This window comes from Oncorhynchus keta, chromosome 11 (assembly GCF_023373465.1).
Source record: "Oncorhynchus keta strain PuntledgeMale-10-30-2019 chromosome 11, Oket_V2, whole genome shotgun sequence".
NCBI lineage: Eukaryota > Metazoa > Chordata > Actinopteri > Salmoniformes > Salmonidae > Oncorhynchus > Oncorhynchus keta.
Window position 1 is genome coordinate 16,085,225 of NC_068431.1, and position 20,965 is coordinate 16,106,189.

Here is a 20,965-nt window from a genome sequence, read left to right on the forward strand (position 1 = left end):
CAGGACCTCAGACTGGGTCAAAGGTTCACCTTCCAACAGGACAACGACCCTAAACACACAGCAGTGGCTTCAGGACAAGTCTCTGAATGTCCTTGAGTGGCCCAGCCAGAGCTGGACTTGAACCCAGAAATAGCTGTGCAGCAACGCTCCCCTTCCAACCTGACAGAGCTTGAGAGGACCTGCAGAGAAGAACGGGGCAAACTCCCCAAATACAGATGTGCCAAGCTTGTAGCATCATTGTATTTTATTTAAGCTGTATTTAACCAGGAAAAGCCCATTGAGACCCAGAGTCTCTTTTTCAAGGAGACCTGGCCAAGAAGGCAGAAACAATCAATACATTACAGAATTAAAACATACTACAAATGTAACAGTCTCCCATCAATATTTTAAATTCAGTGGCACTAACATATCTAGATGAAGCATGGATTGTAGACTATTCATTGCCTCTGCTGCGCAAGATGAGAAGGCAGTCATGTGTAATACTGTGAATGACCTGGGGACTTTAAGTAGCAACCACCTTGCAGACCGTGTACTACATAGGTAAAGAGTTCATTCAAAAGGGCTTTGTACATGAACACATACACATTTCACTTTCTGCGCATAGAAAGTGAGGTCCAACCTACCATTTGGTACAAGGTGCAATGGTGGGTGAGTCACTTGACATTTGTAATAAAACACAAGGAGCCCAGTCTCTGTAAGACAGATGAGGCTGCATGCATATACAACAAGCTACCATAATCAATTACAGAGAGAAAAGTGGCCTGAACAAGCTTCTTTCTAGCCATCAGCAGGAAGCAAGCCTTATTACAAAAATAAAAAACTTAAATTTCAATTTCAGCTTCCTCACAAGATTATCCATATGAACTATAAAGGACATCTTGTCATACAACCATATACCTAGGTATTTGTAGGATGACACTTGTTCAATGGATAAGCCACCTGATGTGACAATGCTAACCTTCTCTGGCTGAGTGCGAGCTCTGGTAAAGGTCATGAATTTCGTTTTTTGTACATTCAAGACCAGTTTGAGACCATAAAGGGAGGCCTGCAGTGACTGAAAAGCAGTCTGGAGCTCTTCAACAGCCCGAACAGAACCGGAGAAGGAGCACATGAATATATGACTGTATCATCTGCATATAGACACAGCTTTGCTGGTTGCATCCCATTTCCCAAATCATTAATACAAATTGAGAACAACACAGGAGCTAAAATGGAACCCTGGGGCACACCTCTATTAATCTCAAGAAAGCTTGACTTGTGATTGTCAGTATATACACACTAAGTTCTTTCAGAAATATAGTTCCTAAACCAATTTACTGCCCCTTCACTGAAACCAATTTTACTGAGTCTAGCTAGCAACAATTCTGGTCATCTGAATCAAAGGCCTTTGATAAAACAACAAACTGAGCAGGACAATGTTGCTTTTTATCAAGTGCATTTATGATGTCATTTGCCACTGCCATAGCTGCAGTTGTGGTGCTGTGCCCTGATCTAAAGCCAGACTGCACCCCACTAAGCAAGTTCTTTTGAATAAGACCTTTTTTAACTGTAAGTTCACTAGTCCATAGACTTTGGCCACGATTGGGAATTTGGAGATAGGACGATTTATTAGCATCTGAGGGATCTCCTCTCTTTAGCAGTGGGAGGACATAAGCTGATTTCCAAATTCTGGGTATGGAATTGGTCAAGAGACTCAAGTTGAAAATGTGAGCCATAGGTCCAGTAATAATACCAGCTGCTATCTTTAAGAGGTAGGGATCCAGGTTGTCTGGACCTGCAGACTTTTTTTTATGTCTATTTCCTTTAGTGCTTTATACTCAAGAAGAATTGAAGCTGTAATCACTGCCAAAGGTGTTTCAACAAAGGACAGAGTAAAGGGTCTGAACACATCTGTAAATGTGATATTTCAGTTTTTTATTTGTAATAAATTTGAAAACATTTCTGCAAACCTGTTTTTGCATTGTCATTATGGAGTATTGTGTGTAGATTGAAATGGGGAAAAAACTATTTAATACATTTTAGAGGCTGTAACATAACAAAATGTGGGAAAAGTGAAGGGGTCTGAATAATTTCTGAGGTTGCTAAGGATAACTGAGGAAATGTCCTATTCTATGCTACAGCCGATTGCCATTCTTTGCTAAAGATATTGTCAAATCCTTATGGAGCTAAATTTCCTGAACCATAAAAAAAACAATAGTTTCCAGTTACATATTGTTTATTGGAGACAAATTGCTGACAGAAGCAGTTTTGAGGCTGTGCATTTCTAAAGCAACCGAGACATGTGTAAAGCATCTATAGATTTAAAGAGGATAAACCAAGTAATAAAGTGGTGTCTGTTTGTAATGGAAGCCCTGTGGGCCAGGTCCCACTATATAGGGAATAATGAGCCATTTGGGACGCAACCATGGTGTATTATTCCCATCTGATAACCTGCAGGGAGATGAGATTTATAGCCTGTCTGGGGGTTACATTGGGAACTCCCCTTATGAAACAACCCCATGAATTTCACATGTGAACACGCAAAGTGTTCCAAAAACACATGTTTTCATGTGTTCTTATGTGACGGTAATGTGATAACGTGACAACATGTAAAGCAACATCTGATCACATGAACTACACATGTGAAACCCTGATCACATGGGAAGTGTGATCCCAATGGCCAGAACAGAGCAAATGTAATGGCATATATTTGATACCATTCCACCAATTTCGCTCCAGCCATTACCACGAGCCCATTCTCCTCACTTAAGGTGCCACAAACCTCATGTGGAATGTGTCTATGTCTCACATACATTAATTTATAAGCATTTCAGGACCAATAGTTACTTACTCTATTATAGATATCAGTATGTGTTGGCAAATATTCCGCATACTGGAGAAAATGATGTTCAGATAATGCACTGAACTCTTGGCCATTTAATCCATGTGATAACCAATACGGTTTTGTACCAATGGTATTTGCTTGTGGTGTGAAGGACACTTTAAACCTTGGACAAATGTTATTCATCTTATATGCTTGTTTCCTAAAATGGAATCTGACATTTGAAATCTCTTCTTTGTGCACAAAACCTTTGAAATGTTTTACTTTCTGCCCTAGTTGAGTTGAAGCCAAGAATACACTCCGTAGTCCTCTCATTACTGACCTCCAAGCCGTATGTGAGGATCTGCACGTTCCATGGAACTGTTTTCCAACTTCATTTGGTAAGATCAAGCCTGATTAAAAAAAGACCAACACACATCTGATAGCCTAATATGCAATTTTACATTCGAGATAATCTTTAATTCTTGTAAAAATACCCGGGAGAGGCATTTTCTTCTTAAACAGTGCCGAAGCCTTTGACAGGGGTAAATGACCTTTCTTGTTATAAAGCCGTTGGTGTTCTAGAGGAGGGGGTTAACAAAGATTAATTGCCTGCAGCAGAATTGGGAAAAAAACACAATACACACAGACTCAGACACAGACAGACAGACACACACACTTTTTGGGCAGTAAAAATGTTTGTCCGTTGAAAATCAGATTTTCCCTAACCCCTAACCCCTAACCCGAAGACAGGTCCACTGTGGATTAGTGTTAACCGAGGACAGATCCACTGTGGACTAGTGTTAACCGAGGACAGAGTCACTGTGGACTAGTGTTAACCGAGGACAGATCCACTGTGGACTAGTGTTAACCGAGGACAGATCCACTGTGGACTAGTGTTAACCGAGGACAGATCCACTGTGGACTAGTGTTAACCGAGGACAGAGTCACTGTGGACTAATGTTAACCGAGGACAGATCCACTGTGGACTAGTGTTAACCGAGGACAGATCCACTGTGTACTAGTGTTAACCGAGGACAGATCCACTGTGGACTAGTGTTAACCGAGGACAGATCCACTGTGGACTAGTGTTAACCGAGGACAGATCCACTGTGGATTAGTGTTAACCGAGGACAGATCCACTGTGGATTAGTGTTAACCGAGGACAGATCCACTGTGGACTAGTGTTAACCGAGGACAGATCCACTGTGGACTAGTGTTAACCGAGGACAGATCCACTGTGGACTAGTGTTAACCGAGGACAGATCCACTGTGGACTAGTGTTAACCGAGGACAGATCCACTGTGGATTAGTGTTAACCGAGGACAGAGTCACTGTGGATTAGTGTTAACCGAGGACAGATCCACTGTGGACTAGTGTTAACCGAGGACAGAGTCACTGTGGACTAGTGTTAACCGAGGACAGAGTCACTGTGGACTAGTGTTAACCGAGGACAGATCCACTGTGGACTAGTGTTAACCGAGGACAGAGTCACTGTGGACTAGTGTTAACCGAGGACAGAGTCACTGTGGACTAGTGTTAACCGAGGACAGAGTCACTGTGGACTAGTGTTAACCGAGGACAGATCCACTGTGGATTAGTGTTAACCGAGGACAGAGTCACTGTGGACTAATGTTAACCGAGGACAGATCCACTGTGGACTAGTGTTAACCGAGGACAGATCCACTGTGGACTAATGTTAACCGAGGACAGAGTCACTGTGGACTAGTGTTAACCGAGGACAGATCCACTGTGGACTAGTGTTAACCGAGGACAGATCCACTGTGGACTAGTGTTAACCGAGGACAGAGTCACTGTGGATTAGTGTTAACCGAGGACAGATCCACTGTGGACTAGTGTTAACCGAGGACAGATCCACTGTGGACTAGTGTTAACCGAGGACAGATCCACTGTGGACTAGTGTTAACCGAGGACAGATCCACTGTGGACTAGTGTTAACCGAGGACAGATCCACTGTGGACTAGTGTTAACCGAGGACAGATCCACTGTGTACTAGTGTTAACCGAGGACAGATCCACTGTGGACTAATGTTAACCGAGGACAGATCCACTGTGGACTAGTGTTAACCGAGGACAGATCCACTGTGGACTAATGTTAATCGAGGACAGATCCACTGTGGACTAATGTTAACCGAGGACAGATCCACTGTGGATTAGTGTTAACCGAGGACAGATCCACTGTGGACTAATGTTAACCGAGGACAGATCCACTGTGGACTAGTGTTAACCGAGGACAGATCCACTGTGGACTAGTGTTAACCGAGGACAGATCCACTGTGGACTAGTGTTAACCGAGGACAGATCCACTGTGTACTAGTGTTAACCGAGGACAGATCCACTGTGGACTAATGTTAACCGAGGACAGATCCACTGTGGACTAGTGTTAACCGAGGACAGATCCACTGTGGACTAATGTTAACCGAGGACAGAGTCACTGTGGACTAGTGTTAACCGAGGACAGATCCACTGTGGACTAATGTTAACCGAGGACAGAGTCACTGTGGACTAGTGTTAACCGAGGACAGATCCACTGTGGACTAGTGTTAACCGAGGACAGAGTCACTGTGGACTAATGTTAATCGAGGACAGATCCAATGGAAAGATCCAATGCCACTCTTTAGGGTCAATATTAGGTCTTGCTGCTTTTCTGAGTGTACAAAACCACAGGGTGTCAGACAATGGGTTTGAGTTTAAACATGATTTGCAACCTTTCAATTGAATGTCATTCTGGGTTTTATTCATAAAACTAGGAAGGGGGATGGTGACAGCTAAGTATTTTCAGCGAAATAGCTAAGTAACAGTTGTGCATTAATGGCCCATTAAGTACATTAAGTACAGTTTTCCTGCTTTGGCTTTTAAGGGACAATGAATGGTATTGATGGGGATCTTATAGTGTGTTATGGTATTGTGAATATTGGTTCACATGTCAGCTATACTAGGACATAGATTTTAGCAAGCTGCATTAAAAATGCACTACTGTAATCACCAGACATAGAAATAAAGCACAAAAAAAACTGTTACCACAACAGCAAAAACATTTACAGTACTGAAAAAGAGGATGCAGTTGTCACGCCCTGACCTTAGAGCGCCATTTTATTTCTCTCTTTGGTGAGGTCAGGGTGTGATGTGGGGTGGGCATGTTTTGTTTTCTATGTTTCTTTATTTCTATGTTTTGGCCGGGTATGGTTCTCAATCAGGGACAGCTGTCTATCGTTGTCTCTGATTGGGAATCATACCTAGGTAGCCCTTTTTCCCCTCGTCTCAGTGTGGGTAGTTGACTTTGTTAGTGTCACTATAGCCCTCTTAAGCTTCACGGTTGTGTTTATTTTATTTTAGTGACATTTTAAATAAAACGTAATGTACACCCACCACGCTACACTTTGGTCCACTTCTTACGACGCCCGTGACAGCAATAACTAAGGTAGTCTTATGGAATTTCGCAATCAGGTGCAATTAATGCTTTGCCTGGCCAGCTCATAGATTTGTAGCTACACAGATAAAATACTATACTTCTACGGGAGCTAATGAATGCAGTTTCACATTGAGACAGAGTGAGAGCACTTATCGAGTGTTAGGCTCGGGCAGCTTAGCTTTCCTCAAAGACATGCTAAAGGAGTTTAAAGGACCAATGCAGCCGTATTTTTAAAAATATCAATATCAAATCATTTCTGGGTAAATATTAAGTACCTCAATTCAAATGATCAAACTTTCTTTTTTAAATAGCTTCTTAGCAAAGAGTCATTTCTCAAGCAAGAATTTTGCTTGGAGTGGTCTGATTGGGGAGGAGAAAACTGAAAACTAACTGTTATTGGCAGAGAGGTTTGGAACTCTCTTTCATATTGGTCTATTAACAAATTTACAGCCTGGTGATTTCACCAGGCAGGAAAAAACTCAATCCCACCATAACAGGCTGACATTTCAGGCAGTCGTTTCAAACAGCTCTTACACTAAAGGGCATTATCATCATTTTCACAATATTTTTCCAACCTCATTGTGTATAAATATACAGTATATAACACATGATAATCACGTTATTGACTGCACTGGGCTTCTATTCACTTTTTGTACATTCACGTCTATCTCAAGTGAATGTACAACACAGGGAGGCTGCTGCCTACAGACCTGAAATCATGGATCACTTGTCACTTTAATAATGCCACTTTAATAATGTTTACATATCTTGCATTACTCATCTCATAATATATTTATATATACTGTATTTTATACCATATATTGCATCTTGCCTATGCCGCTCGGTCATTGCTCATCATATATTTACATGTATATATTTATATATATATATATCCATTCCTTTACTTAGATTTGTGTGTATTAGGTAGTTGTGGAATTGTTAGATTACTTGTTAGATATTGATGCACTGTCGGAACTAGAAGCACAAGCATTTCGCTACACTCGCAATAACATCTGCTAACCATGTGTATGTGACCACAATTTGATTTGATATCAAACATGTGACAAACATTACAAAATGTACTGTTTCAAGTGAATTGTTTGGGTTAGTTGCTATGCTAGAATGTTAGACAGCAAGCCTACGTTACTAAGCATGCGTGAGAACATTCCGTTCCATAGCACATTGTGTGTGACTGCTAGCAATGGCCTCAGCCGTTAGTGTAAGTCAGTAACCAACATAGGTGTCAGGGCCTAGCTCTTGTCAAGTAGTATGATGTCAGACCACTGTGAGATCCATAGAGACTTGGGGAGAGGCTGTGGTCAGATGTCACTGGCCTTGGGGCAGTTGTCACCCTCACCGCTCCGTGGCGACACTTATGGCAGATGGCAGGGCAGGGAGCCAGACGGTGAGGTGAATACATACAGTCAAAGGGACTCTGATGGGAGACAACAGTAAATGGGGGCTGACAATGCTCAGCTGTCCCGATCCATGTGTCTGTGCCTTTCCTCACTATCCCGGTCCATGTGTCTGTGCCTTTCCTCACTGTTCCGGTCCATGTGTCTGTGCCTTTCCTCACTGTCCCGGTCCATGTGACTGTGCCTTTCCTCACTGTTCCGGTCCATGTGTCTGTGCCTTTCCTCACTGTTCCGGTCCATGTGTCTGTGCCTTTCCTCACTATCCCGGTCCATGTGTCTGTGCCTTTCCTCACTGTCCCGGTCCATGTGTCTGTGCCTTTCCTCACTATCCCGGTCCATGTGACTGTGCCTTTCCTCACTGTCCCGGTCCATGTGACTGTGCCTTTCCTCACTGTCCCGGTCCATGTGTCTGTGCCTTTCCTCACTGTCCCGGTCCATGTGTCTGTGCCTTTCCTCACTGTCCCGGTCCATGTGACTGTGCATTTCCTCACTGTCCCAGTCCATGTGACTGTACCTTTCCTCACTGTCCCGGTCCATGTGTCTGTGCCTTTCCTCACTATCCCGGTCCATGTGTCTGTGCCTTTCCTCACTGTCCCGGTCCATGTGTCTGTGCCTTTCCTCACTATCCCGGTCCATGTGTCTGTGCCTTTCCTCACTGTCCCGGTCAATGTGACTGTGCCTTTCCTCACTATCCCGGTCCATGTGACTGTGCCTTTCCTCACTGTTCCGGTCCATGTGACTGTGCCTTTCCTCACTGTTCCGGTCCATGTGACTGTGCCTTTCCTCACTGTTCCGGTCCATGTGTCTGTGCCTTTCCTCACTATCCCGGTCCATGTGACTGTGCCTTTCCTCACTGTTCCGGTCCATGTGTCTGTGCCTTTCCTCACTGTTCCGGTCCATGTGTCTGTGCCTTTCCTCACTATCCCGGTCCATGTGTCTGTGCCTTTCCTCACTGTCCCGGTCCATGTGTCTGTGCCTTTCCTCACTGTTCCGGTCCATGTGTCTGTGCCTTTCCTCACTGTCCCGGTCCATGTGACTGTGCCTTTCCTCACTGTTCCGGTCCATGTGTCTGTGCCTTTCCTCACTGTTCCGGTCCATGTGTCTGTGCCTTTCCTCACTATCCCGGTCCATGTGTCTGTGCCTTTCCTCACTGTCCCGGTCCATGTGTCTGTGCCTTTCCTCACTATCCCGGTCCATGTGACTGTGCCTTTCCTCACTGTCCCGGTCCATGTGACTGTGCCTTTCCTCACTGTCCCGGTCCATGTGTCTGTGCCTTTCCTCACTGTCCCGGTCCATGTGTCTGTGCCTTTCCTCACTGTCCCGGTCCATGTGACTGTGCATTTCCTCACTGTCCCAGTCCATGTGACTGTACCTTTCCTCACTGTCCCGGTCCATGTGTCTGTGCCTTTCCTCACTATCCCGGTCCATGTGTCTGTGCCTTTCCTCACTGTCCCGGTCCATGTGTCTGTGCCTTTCCTCACTATCCCGGTCCATGTGTCTGTGCCTTTCCTCACTGTCCCGGTCAATGTGACTGTGCCTTTCCTCACTATCCCGGTCCATGTGACTGTGCCTTTCCTCACTGTTCCGGTCCATGTGACTGTGCCTTTCCTCACTGTTCCGGTCCATGTGACTGTGCCTTTCCTCACTGTTCCGGTCCATGTGTCTGTGCCTTTCCTCACTATCCCGGTCCATGTGACTGTGCCTTTCCTCACTGTTCCGGTCCATGTGTCTGTGCCTTTCCTCACTGTTCTGGTCCATGTGTCTGTGCCTTTCCTCACTATCCCGGTCCATGTGTCTGTGCCTTTCCTCACTGTCCCGGTCCATGTGTCTGTGCCTTTCCTCACTATCCCGGTCCATGTGACTGTGCCTTTCCTCACTGTCCCGGTCCATGTGACTGTGCCTTTCCTCACTGTCCCGGTCCATGTGTCTGTGCCTTTCCTCACTGTCCCGGTCCATGTGTCTGTGCCTTTCCTCACTGTCCCGGTCCATGTGACTGTGCATTTCCTCACTGTCCCAGTCCATGTGACTGTACCTTTCCTCACTGTCCCGGTCCATGTGTCTGTGCCTTTCCTCACTGTCCCAGTCCATGTGACTGTACCTTTCCTCACTGTCCCAGTCCATGTGTCTGTGCCTTTCCTCACTGTCCCGGTCCATGTGTCTGTGCATTTCCTCACTGTCCCAGTCCATGTGACTGTACCTTTCCTCACTTTCCCGGTCCATGTGTCTGTGCCTTTCCTCACTGTCCCGGTCCATGTGACTGTGCCTTTCCTCACTGTCCCAGTCCATGTGACTGTGCCTTTCCTCACTGCCATGGTCCATGTGTCTGTGCCTTTCCTCACTGTCCCGGTCCATGTGACTGTGCCTTTCCTCACTGCCATGGTCCATGTGTCTGTTCCTTTCCTCACTGTCCCGGTCCATGTAACTGTGTCTTTCCTCACTATCCCGGTCCATGTGACTGTGCCTTTCCTCACTGTCCCGGTCCATGTGTCTGTGCTTTTCCTCACTGTCCCGGTCCATGTGACTGTGCCTTTCCTCACTGTCCCGGTCCATGTGTCTGTGCCTTTCCTCACTGTCCCTGTCCATGTGACTGTGCCTTTCCTCACTGCCATGGTCCATGTGACTGTGCCTTTCCTCACTGTCCCGGTCCATGTGACTGTGCATTTCCTCACTGTCCCGGTCCATGTGTCTGTGCCTTTCCTCACTGCCATGGTCCATGTGACTGTGCCTTTCCTCACTGTCCCGGTCCATGTGACTGTGCCTTTCCTCACTATCCCAGTCCATGTGACTGTGCCTTTCCTCACTATCCCAGTCCATGTGACTGTGCCTTTCCTCACTGTCCCGGTCCATGTGTCTGTGCCTTTCCTCACTGTCCCGGTCCATGTGTCTGTGCCTTTCCTCACTGTCCCGGTCCATGTGTCTGTGCCTTTCCTCACTGTCCCGGTCCATGTGTCTGTGCCTTTCCTCACTGTCCCTGTCCATGTGACTGTGCCTTTCCTCACTGCCATGGTCCATGTGACTGTGCCTTTCCTCACTGTCCCGGTCCATGTGACTGTGCCTTTCCTCACTATCCCGGTCCATGTGACTGTGCCTTTCCTCACTGTCCCGGTCCATGTGACTGTGCATTTCCTCACTGTCCCGGTCCATGTGACTGTGCCTTTCCTCACTATCCCGGTCCATGTGACTGTGCCTCTCCTCACTGTCCCGGTCCATGTGACTGTGCCTTTCCTCACTATCCCGGTCCATGTGACTGTGCCTTTCCTCACTGTCCCGGTCCATGTGACTGTGCCTTTCCTCACTATCCCGGTCCATGTGACTGTGCCTTTCCTCACTATCCCGGTCCATGTGACTGTGCCTTTCCTCACTGGTCTGTGTGACCGTACACCCTGTCCTGTTTCCTCTGAGGACAGAATGGAAGGAAAATAACATTCACTTTCCTCTCAAGCAATAATCGCATGTTCAGTTTGACCTAGTCCAAAGTATTTTTTCAAGAGCGAAATGTTCTTTGTAGAGTATAAACTGATATGATACTTCTCTTGTTATATTTTCTCTCAATGTTGATGGCTAAGGGTAAAAAGGACAACAAATGCTGTTTATAGTGAACCTTACTAAAAAGACAGCACTAATTCAGGAGGACACGTTATACTGTTCTGTACCTACCAGTCTTGATTTCAATATTAAATAAACCCACTTTGGCATTTGGGGGTCAGTTAAATAGAACGTTTTAAATTGCAATCTTCACTGTTCAATTTAACTTTGATGTTTTGTCCAAAATTATGTACAATAACTTCAGTGACGACTCTCGAAATACTGCACTGTGTGCAAGCACCCAACACAGGAATCCCAAAATGATACTAGTGCGATATTTATTTTAAACAAGAAATAATCTGTGTAAATCTCTACAGATCCTCTGAAACAGAACACACAAAACCCACAATTAACACTGCCAAACCAACTAACACGACCAATATAGATTTTTAACGACTGCCAGTCCATAAGTCCGTTCAACATTCCTCTCAATGATGACAATCTGTCGCGACTGTTGAAGGAGGAGGACCAAGGTGCAGCATGGTGAACGTACATATTCTTTATTTAAGATGACGCTGTCAAAAGACAATAAACACTACAAACAAACCGTGAAGCTAAAGGCTATGTGCCCTAAACAAAGTCAACTTCCCACAAAGAAAGGAGGGAAAACGGGCTACCTAAGTATGGTTCCCAATCAGAGAGAACGATAGACAGCTGTCCCTGATTGAGAACCATACCCAGCCAAAACATAGAAATACAAAAATCATAGATAACAAAACATAGAATGCACACCCCAAATCACACCCTGACCAAAACAAATAGAGACATAAAAAGGGTCTCCAAGGTCAGGGCGTGACACAATCGTTAATTACATGGCTCTCCTTCTTTCAGACAGGTTTTCTTGCAAAGAACTTCATAACAATGGTTACCTACAGTGTGACATAAAATTATTTCATTAGTTATTAACCAAGCCAATAGGGCACAGAGTGAAATACTCAAAGGTTTCTAGAAAAGGACCCGATGAGTTGATTAAGTTGATTAATTGCTTTGAGATCTCTCCTGGGCTCTTGCTTCCTGGAGCAAGAAATCACTGGAAAATAGGTCTAGAAGCCACCAGTCTGCAAAATTATTACATTGCTAATTACGGACTTGAAAATTCATATTTTTCCTATTACTTGAAAATGCTTGTTATTCTGACTTGAAAATTCTTATTCATTCCTGCAAAAAAATCAACTGCATTGTAGAGTATAGAGATACCAACATTACCACTTTATCTAAAACAAGAAACAATACCCTTCCTTGCTGTTTCCACAGTTCACATAGAGGTAAGGACAACATTGCAACATGGGCTATGTTTGAACATGGGAGTTCTGTAGGTTGACCTTGATGAACAAAAAGCTTGCTCTACCACTAAGCAGGCTAAATGCATCATTTCCTTGAGGCAAAGGCTATGTTGCTTGTAGCCAAGTCAGGGAGACACTGACAGAGTGTCTCTGAAGGCCTCGCTCTCTCTCTCTCTTTTCCTCTCTCTCTTCAATAACCCAGATGTAGTGTGTTTGTCAGTTCAGCTCCTCATGCTCAACCAACGACACCAGGCAGGGATGTTTCTCTGCAGAGTTGTTATAGACAGCAGAGCACAGTATAATATGATCATTAACTTCATACCAGACAATGGTTGTGTTGGGATTTTTCCTTCCTTCAAGAAAGATCGATATTGATTGAATACATGAACAAAAATATACATCTCAAAAAGTGTATTCACTCAATGGATTTGGTTTTCTAACATAACAGATTTTCCAGAAGTCCTCATTGTAGAAGTCCTCATTGCAGTTATGTGTTTTTACCATCAAATACTATTTAACGTGGGATAATGCTTACAGAGAACTTACTCAAACAATACAATAACAATTAACACAAATATCTTTGTTGTATCACACTCTTTCAAAAGGCGTTTTTTTAAACTGTATTTTTTATCTTCTTTGTTCCAGGGAAATGTTGTCTACGCTGATGGTGACAGGAGGGTGTACATTCTCCACAACAGATTCGGGCTGATCAGAGGAACACTTTCTCTGGGTCTGACAACACTTTCTCTGGGTCTAACTTTCTTCTCCGGAGGAAGGGGGGTGTAGAGTGGGACACTCAGCTCCACTCCCAGACACACTTGTTTTGAAGTTGCAGGGGGAGCATCGAAACACACAGAAAGAGTGAATCAATGGAGGCATGATAATGAATTATTTCCTTGCTGGAGCAAGAGTTGGAGTGAGATATAAAAGAAGACAACATGCTGTGCAGCTAACAGCCGGGGGCCTCTGTGTGTGAATAATGGTGTGACGGTTCCCAAGGACTCCTGACACAATTTGATGGTGGAAAAAGAAGGAGATAGCGAGGAGGATGGAAGAGTAGAAGATTCTGGGTGTTCAGGGGTTACAGATTTGTCCTGATCCATTCCGCAGGACACAATGATACGCATCTCTCCGCTTAATTAGAGAAGAACTATTGAAGGGGTGAAATGAAAAGAGTTGAAATGAAAGAGAACGAGAGATGGGAGGATTATCCTCCAGTAATTATCATAGATATTAGATGGCTGGTAGCACAACGCCTCTCCAGTTAGAGTTCACCTTTTTAGTGATCAAGTGACTCACTGATGATGTTGGAGATAGGAAATATTTGAATATTACATTAACTTAACTAAGTGTTTTTCTGTCAGATCTTGTATTACATTTCCCCCGGCTGGGCGTCTTTTAGTCAAACTCAAGGATTGGACATTAGATTGGAGATTATTAAGACTTTGAGTGAACAGTGCGTTCTCATGTAGAAGAAAAGAAAGCCAAACATCCTCTCGGTGAACTCTGCTGGAAGTCCTTTTATTAGACAATTATTTTGGCTGGCAAACATGAATGATCTTCCAACATTTCCCTGTAATTGTTTGATCTGACAGCCAACTGCTGAAACACTAATGCATTACTTTTTGATCTCCTTTCTAGATGTATTTAGCTGTCTGTGTAAACAAGTGAATAATAATTCTGCCAGCCTAACAAGGATATGGATTTATTTGCATTTTACAGCTCTGCAGTATCATTTGACATATGGTTGGATGTTTCTATTGTAAAAATAAAAAACCCTGTGGTATTTTACAATGTTCAAGATGTTGGATCATATTTTCTGTTTGACATTTAATATTTATTGAAGCTTCCTTCAGGTCTCCCTGTACGGACATCTTTCGTTCCTTTATCCAGACACCCATTGTACCTGTACAATGAAATGTGCGGTTTAGGCTCAGTGTAACAGACAAGTTAATGAGCGTAAACACTTTCCTTCTGTACTGTCCTCCTCTTCTCTTTTCGTCTTCTCTATAGGGAGGGCTGCACTGTTAAGTGCCTCACGAAAGAGATGATTCCAAGATTACAGAGGCACCTACAGTTGCCATGGTGACTCGCTTCGCTTGTCTCAAGGTGGTATGCAGAACACTCGAATCCTCTGACTTCTCGTTGTTTGCCGTCTGACCGTTGGCAGTATTTAAGGGGCTGCCTGTGGAAACTGTAAAACTGTGGACGTGTGGAGGAAGAGATGTGGTGACAGGACATTCTCTGTTTCTGTCACACATTATTAAGGGCTAACACAGCAAACCAACAGAACGTAATTACCTCAGCGCACAGCTGACACAATGAATGTGCTGGAAACCATAAAAATACTCTATTGGAAATTATCCGTGAAGGCCGTGGAGTCATCATAATGAACCTTCAAATAAAACACCAATGTGGAACCGAGAGGAGCTGCAGGAGAGGAGCCAACCTGGGAGGTAGACAGGTGGAATAGACCTTTAGTATAGCTATCTAAAGTCACTCTCTCCTATGCTTAGCTAATGATATTCCACTACTCACTGCAGGCTACAACTTCATGTGTGGTTATTTGTTGGACAATGACATAAAGATTGAGGTTGTCCACAGTTGCAATTTATAATGTACATGTAGGCTGTTTTTCACTAGCTGGGAAAGTTAGAGAGAGAAAACTATGAAAAATGTGCTGCGGACGGAGAGAAGCTGTGTCTTTCTACGGGTGGGTTTAATTGACTGTGCCTTTGCTAATGTAGTTATTTTCATCCCTTGGAGAGCTGTGATCTCCTTGTGATAAGCGTACCCTTCTGATGGCCTGTGTAATCTTCCCCTGTGGAGCATATAGATCACACACAGACAGGGGACTGGCGCGAGCCGCTCTTCCTGACCTTCACACAGACAGGGGACTGGCACGTGCAGCTTTTCCTGAGCTTCAGACAGACAGGGGACTGGCGCGAGCCGCTCTTCCTGACCTTCACACAGACAGGGGACTGCCGCGAGCCGCTCTTCCTGACCTTCACACAGACAGGGGACTGGCACGTGCAGCGTTTCCTGAGCTTCAGACAGACAGGGGACTGGCGTGAGCCGCTCTTCCTGACCATCACACAGACAGGGGACTGGCGCGAGCCGCTCTTCCTGACCTTCACACAGACAGGGGACTGGCACGTGCAGCTTTTCCTGAGCTTCAGACAGACAGGGGAATGGCGCGAGCCGCTCTTCCTGACCTTCACACAGACAGGGGACTGGCGCGAACCGCTCTTCCTGACCTTCACACAGACAGGGGACTGGCAAGTGCAGCTTTTCCTGAGCTTCAGACAGACAGGGGACTGGCACGAGCCGCTCTTCCTGACCTTCACACAGACAGGGGACTGGCGCGAGCCGCTCTTCCTGACCTTCACACAGACAGGGGACTGGCACGTGCAGCTTTTCCTGAGCTTCACACAGACAGGGGACTGGCGCGAGCCGCTCTTCCTGACCTTCACACAGACAGGGGACTGGCGCGAGCCGCTCTTCCTGACCTTCACACAGACAGGGGACTGGCACGTGCAGCTTTTCCTGAGCTTCAGACAGACAGGGGACTGGCACGAGCCGCTCTTCCTGACCTTCACACAGACAGGGGACTGGCGCGAGCCGCTCTTCCTGACCTTCACACAGACAGGGGACTGGCACGAGCCGCTCTTCCTGACCCTCACACAGACAGGGGACTGACACGTGCCACTTTTCCTGATCTTCACACAGACAGGGGACTGACACGTGCCACTTTTCCTGAGCTTCACACAGACAGGGGACTGGCGCGTGCCGCTTCCACTGAGCTTCACACAGACAGGGGACTGGCGCGTGCCGCTTTTCCTGAGCTTCACACAGACAGGGGACTGGCGCGTGCCGCTTTTCCTGAGTTTCACACAGACAGGGGACTGCCGCATACCGCCCATCCTGACCTTCACACAGACAGTGGACTGACACGTGCCGCTTTTCCTGACCTTCACACAGACAGGGGACTGGCGCATACCGCCCATCCTGAGTTTCACACAGACAGGGGACTGGCGCGTGCCGCTTTTACTGAGCTTCACACAGACAGGGGACTGGCGCGTGCCACTTTTCCTGAGCTTCACACAGACAGGGGACTGGCGCGAGCCGCTCTTCCTGACCTTCACACAGACAGGGGACTGCCGCGAGCCGCTCTTCCTGACCTTCACACAGACAGGGGACTGGCACGTGCAGCTTTTCCTGAGCTTCAGACAGACAGGGGACTGGCGTGAGCCGCTCTTCCTGACCATCACACAGACAGGGGCCTGGCGCGAGCCGCTCTTCCTGACCTTCACAAGGACAGGGGACTGGCACGTGCAGCTTTTCCTGAGCTTCAGACATACAGGGGACTGGCGCGAGCCGCTCTTCCTGACCTTCACACAGACAGGGGACTGGCGCGAGCCGCTCTTCCTGACCTTCACACAGACAGGGGACTGGCATGTGCAGCTTTTCCTGAGCTTCAGACAGACAGGGGACTGGCACGAGCCGCTCTTCCTGACCTTCACACAGACAGGGGACTGGCGCGAGCCGCTCTTCCTGACCTTCACACAGACAGGGGACTGGCACGTGCAGCTTTTCCTGAGCTTCACACAGACAGGGGACTGGCACGAGCCGCTCTTCCTGACCCTCACACAGACAGGGGACTGACACGTGCAGCTTTTCCTGAGCATCAGACAGACAGGGGACTGGCGCGAGCCGCTCTTCCTGACCTTCACACAGACAGGGGACTGGCGCGAGCCACTCTTCCTGACCTTCACACAGACAGGGGACTGGCACGTGCAGCTTTTCCTGAGCTTCAGACAGACAGAGGACTGGCACGAGCCGCTCTTCCTGACCTTCACACAGACAGGGGACTGGCACGTGCAGCTTTTCCTGAGCTTCAGACAGACAGGGGACTGGCGCGAGCCGCCCTTCCTGACCTTCACACAGACAGGGGACTGGCACGTGCAGCTTTTCCTGAGCATCAGACAGACAGGGGACTGGCGCGAGCCGCTCTTCCTGACCTTCACACAGACAGGGGACTGGCGCGAGCCGCTCTTCTTGACCTTCACACAGACAGGGGACTGGCATGTGCAGCTTTTCCTGAGCTTCAGACAGACAGGGGACTGGCACGAGCCGCTCTTCCTGACCTTCACACAGACAGGGGACTGGCGCGAGCCGCTCTTCCTGACCTTCACACAGACAGGGGACTGGCACGTGCAGCTTTTCCTGAGTTTCACACAGACAGGGGACTGGCACGAGCCGCTCTTCCTGACCCTCACACAGACAGGGGACTGACACGTGCAGCTTTTCCTGAGCATCAGACAGACAGGGGACTGGCGCGAGCCGCTCTTCCTGACCTTCACACAGACAGGGGACTGGCGCGAGCCGCTCTTCCTGACCTTCACACAGACAGGGGACTGGCACGTGCAGCTTTTCCTGAGCTTCAGACAGACAGAGGACTGGCACGAGCCGCTCTTCCTGACCTTCACACAGACAGGGGACTGGCACGTGCAGCTTTTCCTGAGCTTCAGACAGACAGGGGACTGGCGCGAGCCGCTCTTCCTGACCTTCACACAGACAGGGGACTGGCACGTGCAGCTTTTCCTCAGCTTTGCACAGACAGGGGACTGGCACGAGCCGCTCTTCCTGACCCTCACACAGACAGGGGACTGGCACGAGCCGCTCTTCCTGACCCTCACACAGACAGGGGACTGACACGTGCCACTTTTCCTGATCTTCACACAGACAGGGGACTGGCGCGTGCCACTTTTCCTGATCTTCACACAGACCGGGGACTGGCGCGTGCCGCTTTTCTTGACCTTCACACAGACAGGGGACTGCCGCATACCGCCCATCCTGACCTTCACACAGACAGTGGACTGACACATGCCGCTTTTCCTGACCTTCACACAGACAGGGGACTGGCGCATACCGCCCATCCTGAGTTTCACACAGACAGTGGACTGGCGCATACCGCCCATCCTGACCTTCACACAGACAGGGGACTGACGCGTACCGCTCTTCCTGAATTTCACACAGACAGGGCCATTACTCCCCACTGCAAACCCTGTCGCTCAGCACATTCCATAATGCTTGCGCACACACACACACACACACACACACACACACACACACACACACACACACACACACACACACACACACACACACACACACACACACACACACACACACACACACACACACACACACACACACACACTTTCCAACCAATTACACTTGTCTCCCCTTCTTTTCCCTATTTTTCCTCTCACCTCCTCCCCCTGACCCTTCCCTCCTCCTCCCCCTGACCCAAGTCTCGTCCTTCCCATGATTCCTATCTCCTCCTCCCCCTGACCCCTGCCACCTCTTCCCCTGATCCCTTTCTCCTCCTTCCTGATCTCTCTTTTGACGAACATATCAAGACTGTTTCAAGGACAGCTTTTTCCCATCTACGTAACATTGCAAAAATAATAAACTTTCTGTCCAAATATTATGCAGAAAAAGTAATCCATGCTTTTGTTACTTCTAGGTTAGACTACTGCAATGCTCTACTTTCCGGCTACCTGGATAAAGTACTAAATAAATATGATTGAGTGTAGTCTGGCCCAGGAGTGTGAAGGTGAACGGAAAGGCTCTGGAGCAACGAACCTCCTCTGCCTGGCCAGTTCCCCTCTTTCCACTGGGATTCTCTGCCTCTAACCCTATTACAGGGGCTGAGTCACTGGCCTACTGGTGCTCTTTCATGCCGTCCCAAGGAGGGGTGCGTCACTTGAGTGGGTTGAGTCATTGATGTGATCTTCCTGTCTGGGTTGGCGCCCCCCCTTGGGTTGTGCCGTGGCGGAGATCTTTGTGGGCTATACTCGGCCTTGTCTCAGGATGGAAAGTTGGTGGTTGAAGATATCCCTCTAGTGGTGTGGGGGCTGTGCTTTGTCAAAGTGGGTGGGGTTGTATCCTTCCTGTTTGGCCCTGTCCAGGGGTATCATCAGATGGGGCCACAGTGTCTCCAGACCCCTCCTGTCTCAGCCTCCAGTATTTATGCTGCAGTAGTTTATGTGTCGGGAGGCTAGGGTCAGTTTGTTATATCTGGAGTACTTCTCCTGTCTTATCCGGTGTCCTGTGTGAATTTAAGTATGCTCTCTCTAATTCTCTCTTTCTCTCTTTCTTTCTCTCTCTCGGAGGACCTTAGCCCTAGGACCATGCCTCAGGACTACCTGGCATGATGACTCCTTGCTGTCCCCAGTCCACTTGGCCGTGCTGTTGTTCCAGTTTCAACAGTTCTGCCTGCGGCTATGGAATCCTGACCTGTTCACCGGACTTGCTACCTGTCCCAGACCTATTATTTGACCATGCTGGTCATTTATGAACATTTGAACATCTTGGCCATGTTCTGTTATAATCTCCACCCGGCACAGCCAGAAGAGGACTGGCCACCTCTCATAGCCTGGATCCTCTCTAGGTTTCTTCCTTGGTTTTGGCCTTTCTAGGGAGTTTTTCCTAGCCAACGTGCTTCAACACCTGCATTGCTTGCTGTTTGGGGTTTTAGGCTGGGTTTCTGTACAGCACTTTGAGATATCAGCTGATGTACGAAGGGCTATATAAATACATGTGATTTGATTTGATTTGATGAATGCTACTATTTGTTGAATACTCGTTGGGCCAAAATTCAAGCAGATATTTTTCTGACTGAAAAATGGTCTGTGATTATAAATGTACAGTTATAGCACAAAGGGAATTTGACATTTATTCAAAACCCTCCTGACAGACCAGGGCAAAGACTAAAGCAACAGGATGCTGGAAACAGAAGAAAATAAACAACAATGCTATGCTGAACTGTCAGATGCCTAAGTAGACAAAGTAGATCAATGTAAATACCATCACTTCTTGAGGGGGGTTTCTAAAGCCAGATACCATCACTTCCTGAGGGGGGATTCTAAAGCCAGATACCATCACTTCCTGAGGGGGGTTTCTAAAGCCAAATACCATGACTTCCTGAGGGGGGTTTCTAAAGCCAAATACAATCACTTCCTGAGGGGGGATTCTAAAGCCAAATACCATGACTTCCTGAGGGGGGTTTCTAAAGCCAAATACCATGACTTCCTGAGGGGGATTCTAAAGCCAAATACCATGACTTCCTGAGGGGGGTTTCTAAAGCCAAATACCATGACTTCCTGAGGGGGGTTTCTAAAGCAAAATACCCTCACTTGCTGAGGGGGGTTTCTAAAGCCAGATACCATCCCTTCTTGATTTGTGTTTCTAAAGCCAGATACCATCACTTCCTGATTAAGGTTTCTAAAGCTAAATACAGTCACTTCCTCAGAGGAGTTTCTAAAGCCAAAGTGAACTCCAACTTTGGAATGAAATTTGTCTGCCTGTAATGGAACAGAACCCTCTCCCTACACAACAGCATCTGCAGAACGGGGCTCTTACCAGTGAATGTCGTTGTCCAG

At 47.1% G+C, this 20,965-nt stretch overlaps 1 protein-coding gene across 1 annotated transcript in view; it reads right to left on the reverse strand.

The window, feature by feature from the left end:
- Positions 1–20,965, reverse strand: part of LOC118390648 (follistatin-related protein 4-like) — a 294,535-nt gene that overhangs the window by 53,642 nt on the left and 219,928 nt on the right. The window lies entirely within an intron of this gene.